The following is an 8,896-nucleotide window of genomic DNA, read 5'->3' on the forward strand; positions in this document are numbered from 1 at the left end:
GGATCGCGAATTGGTTGAGCAACAGGCAACAAAGAGTAGTGATTGACGGATTTAACTCAGAGTGGGCGCCTGTCACTAGTGGCGTCCCTCAGGGCTCGGTCCTTGGCCCAGTGCTCTTCATTATTTACATCAACGACGTGGATGTTGGACTCAATAACCGCATTAGTAAATTTGCAGACGACACAAAGATTGGTAACTCGGTTCTCACTGACGAAGACAGGCAAAGCCTCCAAGAGGATTTGCACAAAATTTCAGCTTGGTCGGACTTGGCCGAACTGGTAGCGTACTGGACCCACATTCACCGCGTGATGGACGACGCGGGTTCGAATCCTCACGCTACCACTCGGATTTTTCAGTCACCGCCGAGTGGCTTAAAACTACCCACATGCTGTCCTGAAGACCACCCATCAACCCGGACTCTAGAGGAAGCCGTCCAAGCGAATCAAGAACGAGTTCCGGGGGGCAGCATGAGCCAATGCAAGATGGCGCCACTATAAACACTCGCCTGCGCCAGAACGGGCTGGGCCGACCATCAGGCCCCACCTGGAAGAAGCCTTGGGCCGACCATCAGGCCCCACCGGGAAGATGCCTACCGGCGCAATAGGCAACAACGTAAAAAAAAAAAAAAAAAAAAAAAGATGGGAGATGCCCTTTAACGTAGACAAGTGCCAGGTCCTTCAAGTTGGAACGAGGAATAAGAAGTTCGAATACGAAATGCGCGGCGTTAAACTCAAAAGCGTTCAATGCGTCAAAGACTTGGGGGTCAAAATCGCGTCAAACCTCAAATTCTCACAGCAATGCATCGATGCAGCAAATAAAGCGAACAGAATGTTGGGCTTCATTAAAAGAAATTTTGTATTCAAGAATAAAGATGTAATACTCCCGCTCTACAACAGTTTAGTCAGACCCCACTTGGAATATGCGGTACAGTTTTGGTCCCCCCACCATGCAAAGGATATTGCTAAATTAGAAGGTGTTCAGCGTCGGGCAACGAAAATGATCCCTTCCTTGCGCAACAAATCCTACGAAGAAAGGCTTTCTACCCTTAACATGTTCTCTCTTGAGAAACGTCGCCTCCGAGGAAAACTGATCGAATGTTTTAAAATACTTAATGGTTTCACGAATGTAGACAGATCAACATTGTTTATGATCGATGACAGTCTGCGCACGAGGAACAATGGCGTAAAACTCAGATGTAGACAAGTAAATTCAGACTGCACCAAATTTTTCTTCACCAACGTTGTAGTGCGAGAATGGAATAAGCTTCCACCATCAGTGGTCCAGTGTAACACGATTGACTCCTTCAAAAATAAGTTCGACCGTCACTTCCTTCAACTTAATATCAACTAGAGTAGAAGTGCAACGTTTTGGAGTCTTCTGATTAATGTAAAATCACTTAGGTTTAAGGACAGACCACCAAGTCTGGACCATGGGGTCTGTGTGGTCTGATTTTCTGTGTAAATCTATGTAAATCTCTCTCTCTCTCTCTCTCTCTCTCTCTCTCTCTCTCTCTCTCTCTCTCTCTCTCTCTCTCTCTCTCTCTCTCTCTCTCTCTCTCTCTCTCTCTCTCTCTCTCTCTCTCTCTCTCTCTCTCTCTCTCTCTCTCTCTCTCTCTCTCTCTCTCTCTCTCTCTCTCTCTCTCTCTCTCTCTCTCTCTCTCTCTCTCTCTCTCTCTCTCTCTCTGTTTTTTCTCCTTCCTTTCGCTCATTTCCTTGCATTTCTTTCCCTCCCGTTCCTTCTCACCCGCTGTGTTATTCATCTTTCACCCTTATCTTACTCATCACACCTAACTATATTCTTTCCTCCTCCTCCGTCCTGTGAAAGAGTTATAAGATACGTGTAGGAACAGACGACATAATTGCTCTCTTTCACTGTAAGTACACTGGTATACAGAGTTCTATTTCGTCCCAAACTAACGCTTTTAGCTGGAGTGTTTCAAAGTCCATTTCGTAATGTGTTCTTCAATTGTACGTTGCTCTTTGTTAGGAAGCTTTGTGACATATGGTCGGAAGGTAAGAGGAAAATTATCTGTATCTATCTATCTATCTATCTATAACAGTGGGCATACACTTATGGCGCTGCTCGCTGAAGTTAGGGTTGATTGAAAGTCTGGGGTCCTTCCCACCCATCAGGAGAGTCACTACATTGCGTGGCAGGTAACTGTAACACAGGGGCGGGGTTCTTCCTCCTCATCTCCTTCCTCCCCGTCCACAAGTCTTCCTCCTTTCTCCTACTCAGGTCTTCCTCCTCCTCCTTCACTACCCTCCCCAAGTCTTCCTCCTCTCTCCTTTCTGCAAGTCTTCCTCACTCTCCCTCCTTCCTCTCTCACCTTCCCTAGTCTTCACTTAACTTCTCAAGTCCTCCTCTCCTCCTTATCTCCTCCTAGTCTTCCTCACTCTCTCTCCCTTCTCAGAGTCTTCCTCCTCTCCCTCCTTCCTCTACCCTCCCCATCTTCCTCCTCTCTCCACTTCTCAAGTCTTCCTCCTCTCTCCCTTTCTCAAGTCTTCCTCCTCTCTCCTCTCACCCCCAGGCCTTCCTCACTCTCTCGCCCTCTCTCCCTCCCTAACCTTCCTCGTCCCCTCCTCGTCCTCCCTAACCTGCCTCCTCTCTCTCCTCCTTTACTTTCCTCCACCCTCGCCTTAATCACCTTAACTTCCCCACCTCCGCCTTACTTTCCTCCAGTCTAACTAAAATAAATTATCTCTCTCTATTTACATGTTTGTCTTTTTTCCATCCAGTTATATCAATGCATCCATCCATATCGCCTGTTTGTTGCCTCTGTTTTTTTCACATAATTTTGCTAAGTTTCTATCATACAGTTTCTCGTATCATCTTCTTACTTGTCCTTTTTGTTTCCCCTCCTCCTCTTCTTCTTCTTCTTCTTCTTCTTTTCTTCTTACTCCTCCTCGCCTAAATTTATCTTAAGACGGATTTTCTTGACACTTTGCTCTTTAACAAAATACAGAAATCCTCGTGTTACTATGAACCTTCCTCAGGGATCAAAAGACCTCATTATTCGTTTCCTTCCTTTCCGCTCATACACTTTCCTTCGTCTGCACACACACACACATCTTTCCTTTCCTTTTGTCAAACTTTCCTTCCTTTGCATCTTTACAGCACTTACTATCATTTCCATCATCATTACCATCTGTACTGTACTTATTATTATTATTATTATTATTATTATTATTATTATTATTATTATTATTATTATTATTATTATTATTATTATTATTATTATTATTATTATTATTATTATTATTATTAACATCATCATTATCATTATCATCACCACCGTGTCTATTAAAGGTCATCTAATGCCTACACACCCCCCTCCCCTTGCACCTTTACCTATAATTAATGGCGGCCACCAGCGTGAGATGCGCCGTAGGTATTACACTAACTCAGGACAGAACGCATTAATATCACCCGTATACCCATGTAACGTAATAATGTGTGTGTGTGTGTGTGTGTGTGTGTGTGTGTGTGTGTGTGTGTGTGTGTGTGTGTGTGTGTGTGTATGTATCAACATCCCATAACCTGACAACACGTACAATGACGGCGCGGGGAGGGAGGAGCGTGGGAGGAGGATAATAAAGCAACGATAGAAGGACGACTGTTGTTGGTAGAAAGGATGAGGTCAGAGGAGGAGAAGAGAAGAGGAGGTGGAGGAAGGAGAGGGAGGAGAGGATGAGGACAGACAAATATCTCAGTCCTCTCGAACCTACTCTGCCTCTCCTCACTCCTCCTCTCTCCACACACGTCCTCAGGGATTCATGATCGACCATTACATTTCCACATCCTCCTCCACTTCTTTTATGCTTTCAGGCAGCCTCAGAGATAGGCTGTATCTGGCTATGAGCTCCTCTTGCTCCCCTCCTCCTACTCCTGCCTTTGGGTTTCTATGTATTGTCTATCTATTAATTCTGTAGTCTTTATGTATCTATATTTTTTTTAAATGTCTATTCTATCCATTCCTTTGATCTCACATTAGCTGTGATGAATTATATTTTTTATTGGCTGAGTTACACCTAATGTTATATTTTGCTTATGTTGTTGCTAAATTTCCTGAGTTCTTTTCTCTCCTTATGTAAAATGTAAATGAATGAATATGAATTTTTCTCTTTTATGTATTTTTTTCTTTTCATTCTGCTTCCTCTTTTAGTTTTGCATTTTTGTCACTAGAAATTTGCGAATGTACACATGATAGTAAACAACATAACTTCTTTGCTTTTAATTCTTCACACACACACACACACACACACACACACACACACACACACACACATAAAACCTTGATCTGAACACACCACTCCTTCCTTATCTCAGGCCTCGTGTGTGCCTTGCCCTGCAAGGAGAAAAGATCTCATTAATACTCAGCATCAATGACTGTACAGACATGGAAGGACTTTATAATCCTCTATATGGCAAATAATAGAAACGAGGAGATGTGTAAGATTATGATAGAATGGGTTAGTAAGGATAAGGATTGTGTGTGTGTGTGCGTGTGAAGAGATGCAACGGATGGACTGAGAAAGGGAGGTGAAGGTGGGGCCGGAGGTGGAGGGGTCCCAGGAATGGGAGAGTGCAGCGGAGCGGGTCAGATTTCAACTTTAGGTAAACTTTTGTGGAAAATTCAATTATGTAATTATCTGAGCAGAAGAGATCACTTCAAAGGCTGGGTGAAACAGATGGGCAGGCGTGGGAGGGAGGGAGGAGGGGGAAGGGAAGGAAGGGAGAGTGGAGGTAAGTAGGTCTGGTGGAGGAAAGATGGATGGATGGGAGGAATAGCGTGAAGGAGGAGGGAGGAGAGAAGGGGAAGAGATGGGAAGGTGGGAGAGAAGGGGGGAGGATGGAGTTTTGGGTGGTGAGTGCAGGATATTGGGGAGGAGGAGGAAGATAGATGAGATGGCTACAGATGGAAGTGGGTGGGAGGCTGAGGAGCTTTGGGATGTAATGAAGTTGTAGGGGTGAGAGGGATGGTTTGGTAATTTTTGGGGAAGAAGGAAGAATGGGTGAATACAGTGAGTGGGGAAAGAAGGGGTGGTGGAGGAGGAGGAGGAGGAGGGAAGTGGGAGGAAGGAGGGATTACAGTGACAGTGTGGGTGATTTAGTGGTATTATATTAAAGATAAGAGTGGGTAGGCAAGGAGGAGGTGGAGGAGTTGAAGAAGGGAAGACAGGAGTTCTAGGTTAGTGAGGTTAAGTTTATTTGTTTTTTTTTTTTTTTTTATATAAAGGTGCTGGCTATCATGTGTTTGAAATGCCTAAACAACTGCCTCACCTAACCTAGCAAACTAGTATTTTTTTTTACAGCATAGGGAAGTAGCTCAGGGGCAAAATAAAACAATAATGAAAAAAAGTTACTATAGGTCTTGACTCAGAAAATTCATATGGCTTCCTTACTAATGAGTTCCTATTTAACAAGCCAGGGCCATTCTTTGTTAATTTATACCATAAAGGTGCTGGCTATCGTGTGTTTGAAGATACCTAAGCAACCTTACTAACTAACAAACCCCGAGCGATTCTAGTATGGATCCTGAACTCAGAAAAATTCTTATATACTTCATACTAATGGACTTTTCTACAACCACACTATATATATATATATATATATATATATATATATATATATATATATATATATATATATATATATATAAAGACTGACGATTTGATAAATCCGTCTGTATGTCTTTATAGACGTCCAAACGGTAATAGAACATAAGAACATAGGAAACTGCAAGAGGCCGAGTGGCTACACAGGCAGCTCCTCCAGGAAATCCACCACTACTCACGATGGGTGAGGTGTAGTTTCGGGGGTTACAGGTAGAGGCTTGATCATCGTTTACCTTTGGTACGGGCGTACGCTCCAGTACCCTGTCTCTTTACTGCACCCACACCTCACTGCCACCTGTCATCCTCGTCCATGTAGCTATCCAGTCTACTCTTAAAACAAGTCATCGTCCCTGCACTATGTGATTGCTGAGTCTATTCCATTCCCCCACCACCCTATTACTAAACCAATACTTGCCTATTTCCCTCCTAAATCTATACATTTCTAATTTAAATCCATTACTGCGTGTTCTATCCTGCTGGCTAATGCTCAGAATTTTACTTATATCGCCTTTGTTGTAACCCTTGACCCATTTGAATACTTCTATCAGATCTCCCCGCACTCTTCGTCTTTTTAGTGAATTAAGTTGAGATGTTTCAGCCTATCTTGATATTATAGGTTCCTCAGCCCCTGAATCATCTTGGTCATCCTCCTCTGAACTGATTCTAACAAGTTGATGTCCATTCTGTATTGTGGGCACCAAAACTGGACAGCATAATCTAAGTGTGGCTTAACTAATACTAAATAGTCTGAGGATGACCTCTGCACTTTTGTTGGTTACCGTCCTGTTAATAAAGCCTAATACCCTGTTAGCCCTATTCCTCGCACTAATACATTGCTTCCTTAGTTTTTGGTCAGAGTTCACTAACACTCCTAAATCTCTTTCACACTCAGACCTGCCTATCGCTGTGGAGTCTAAACTATACCCGTGTAATGGGTTGCGTGTTCCTACACTAAGTACGCTACACTTGGTGATGTTAAAATTCATCTGCCATTTCTCTGATCAAGCTGACAGTTTGTTGAGATCCTCCTGCAGTGCTCTAGCATCCTCCCTTGTCCTTATAGTGCGTCCTATTTTGGTGTCATTTGCAAATTTACCTATGTCACTAGTTATCCCATTGTCTATGTCATTGATGTAGATAATGAATAAAAGCGGGCCTAAAAGTGAACCTTGGGGAGCCCCACTGGTAACATTACTCAATTCGGATTTTTTGTCGTTAATGGTAACCCTCCGTTTCCTGTCGCAAATCCACGCCCTAATCCAATCATAAACCTTCCCTCCTATTCCATGAGCTACAGACATATCTTACTTGAAGGACCTGGCACCTATCTATAGTATTAAAGGGCATCCTAGGCGGTGGCCGAACTGGTAGCGTACTGGGCCCACATTCACCGCGTGATGGACGACGCGGGCTCGAATCCCCACGCTACCACTCGGACTTTTCAGTCACCGCCGAGTGGCTTAAAACTACCCACGTAACGTCTGAGCCGCCCATCGGCGGACTCTAGAGGAAGCCGTCCAAGCGAATCAGAACGGGTTCATGAGCCAATGCAGATGGCGCCACTATAAACACTCGCCTGCGCCAGAACAGGCTGGGCCGACATCAGGCCACCCTTGGCCCGACCATCCAGGCCCCACCAGGAAGATGCCACCCAGCGCAATGGGCAACAACAACGTAAAAAAAAAAAAAAAATCAGACCAAGCTGAAATTGTGTCCAAATCTTCTTGCATGGTGGATTTGTCTGTCCTCTTCAGCGAGAACCGAGTTACCAATCTTTGTGTCGTCTGCAAATTTACTAATAAGATTGTTGATTCAACGTCCACATCGTTGATTTAAATAATGAACAGCACTGGGCCAAGAACCGAGCCCTGAGGGACGCCAATAACACTCTGAGTTAAATCCATCAATCACCACTCTTTGTTGTCTTGCTTAACTAATTCGAAATCCATTGGTGTAATGCTTTAATTTTTAAAATAATTTATGATGTGGAACTTTATCAAATGCTTTCTAGAAATCAAGGTAGACTACGTCCAGTGATTTGGTTACGTCATAAACTGAGAAGACGTCGTTATAAAAGGTCAATAGGTTTGATACGCAGGATCTCTTGTTACGGAAGCCATGTTGTGAATCTTTAATTAATGAGTGGCATTCAAGGTAACTCACAATTTTGGTAGTATCAGTGCTTTCTAGCTTCCCTGAAGTTAGATTTACATAGATTTACAGAAAAATCAGACTACACAGATCCCATTCCGGGCTTGGTGGTCTGTCCTTAAACCTAAGTGATTTTACATTAATCAAAGACTCCAAAACAATTTGCATTTCTACTGGTGATAATTATTAAGTTGAAGGAAGTGACGGTCGAGCTTATTTTAAGGAGTCAATCGTGTTACACTGGACCACTGATGGTGGGGAGCTTTCATTCTCGCACTACAACGTTGGTGAAGAAAAATTTGGTGCAGTCTGAATTTACTTGTCTACATCTGAGTTTTACGCCATTGTTCCTCGTGCGCAAAGTGTCATCGATCATAAACAATGTTGATCTGTCTACATTCGTGAAACCATTAAGTATTTTAAAACATTCGATCAGATTTCCTCGGAGGCGACGTTTCTCAAGAGAGAACATGTTAGGGTAAGCTAACTGTTCCTTCGTTGTTGCTGCAAGGAAGGGATCATTTTCGTTGTGCTGAACACCTTCTAATTTAGCAATATCCTTTGCATGGTGGGGAGACCAAACTGTACCGCATATTCCAAGTGGGGTCTGACTAAACTGTTGTAGAGCAGGGGTATTACATCTTTATTATTAAATAAAAAGTTTATTTTAATTATTCACTACATTCTTTTAGCTTTATTTGCTGCATCGTTGAATTGCTTTGATATTTTGAGGTTTGAGGCTATTTTGACCCCAAGTCCTTGACGCATTGAACGCTTTTGAGTTTCACGCCGCGCATTTCGTAATCAAACTTCTTATTCCTCGTTCCAACTTGAAGGACCTGGCACGTGTCTGCATCTCCCATCTATCCGACCAAGCTGAAATTTTGTGCACATCCTCTTGAGGCTTTGCCTGTCTTCGTCAGTGAGAACCGAGTTACCAATCTTTGTGTCGTCTGCAAATTTACTAATACGGTTATTGAGTCCAACATCACGTCGTTGATGTAAATAATGAAGAACACTGGACCAAGAACCAGCCCTGAGGAACGCCACGCAAAACCGGCGCCCACTCTGAGTTAAATCCGTCAATCCACCTCTTTGTTGTCTGTTGCTCAACCAATTCGCGATCC

This window comes from Eriocheir sinensis, chromosome 42, assembly GCF_024679095.1.
Source record: "Eriocheir sinensis breed Jianghai 21 chromosome 42, ASM2467909v1, whole genome shotgun sequence".
In the NCBI taxonomy this organism is placed as follows: Eukaryota; Metazoa; Arthropoda; class Malacostraca; order Decapoda; family Varunidae; genus Eriocheir; species Eriocheir sinensis.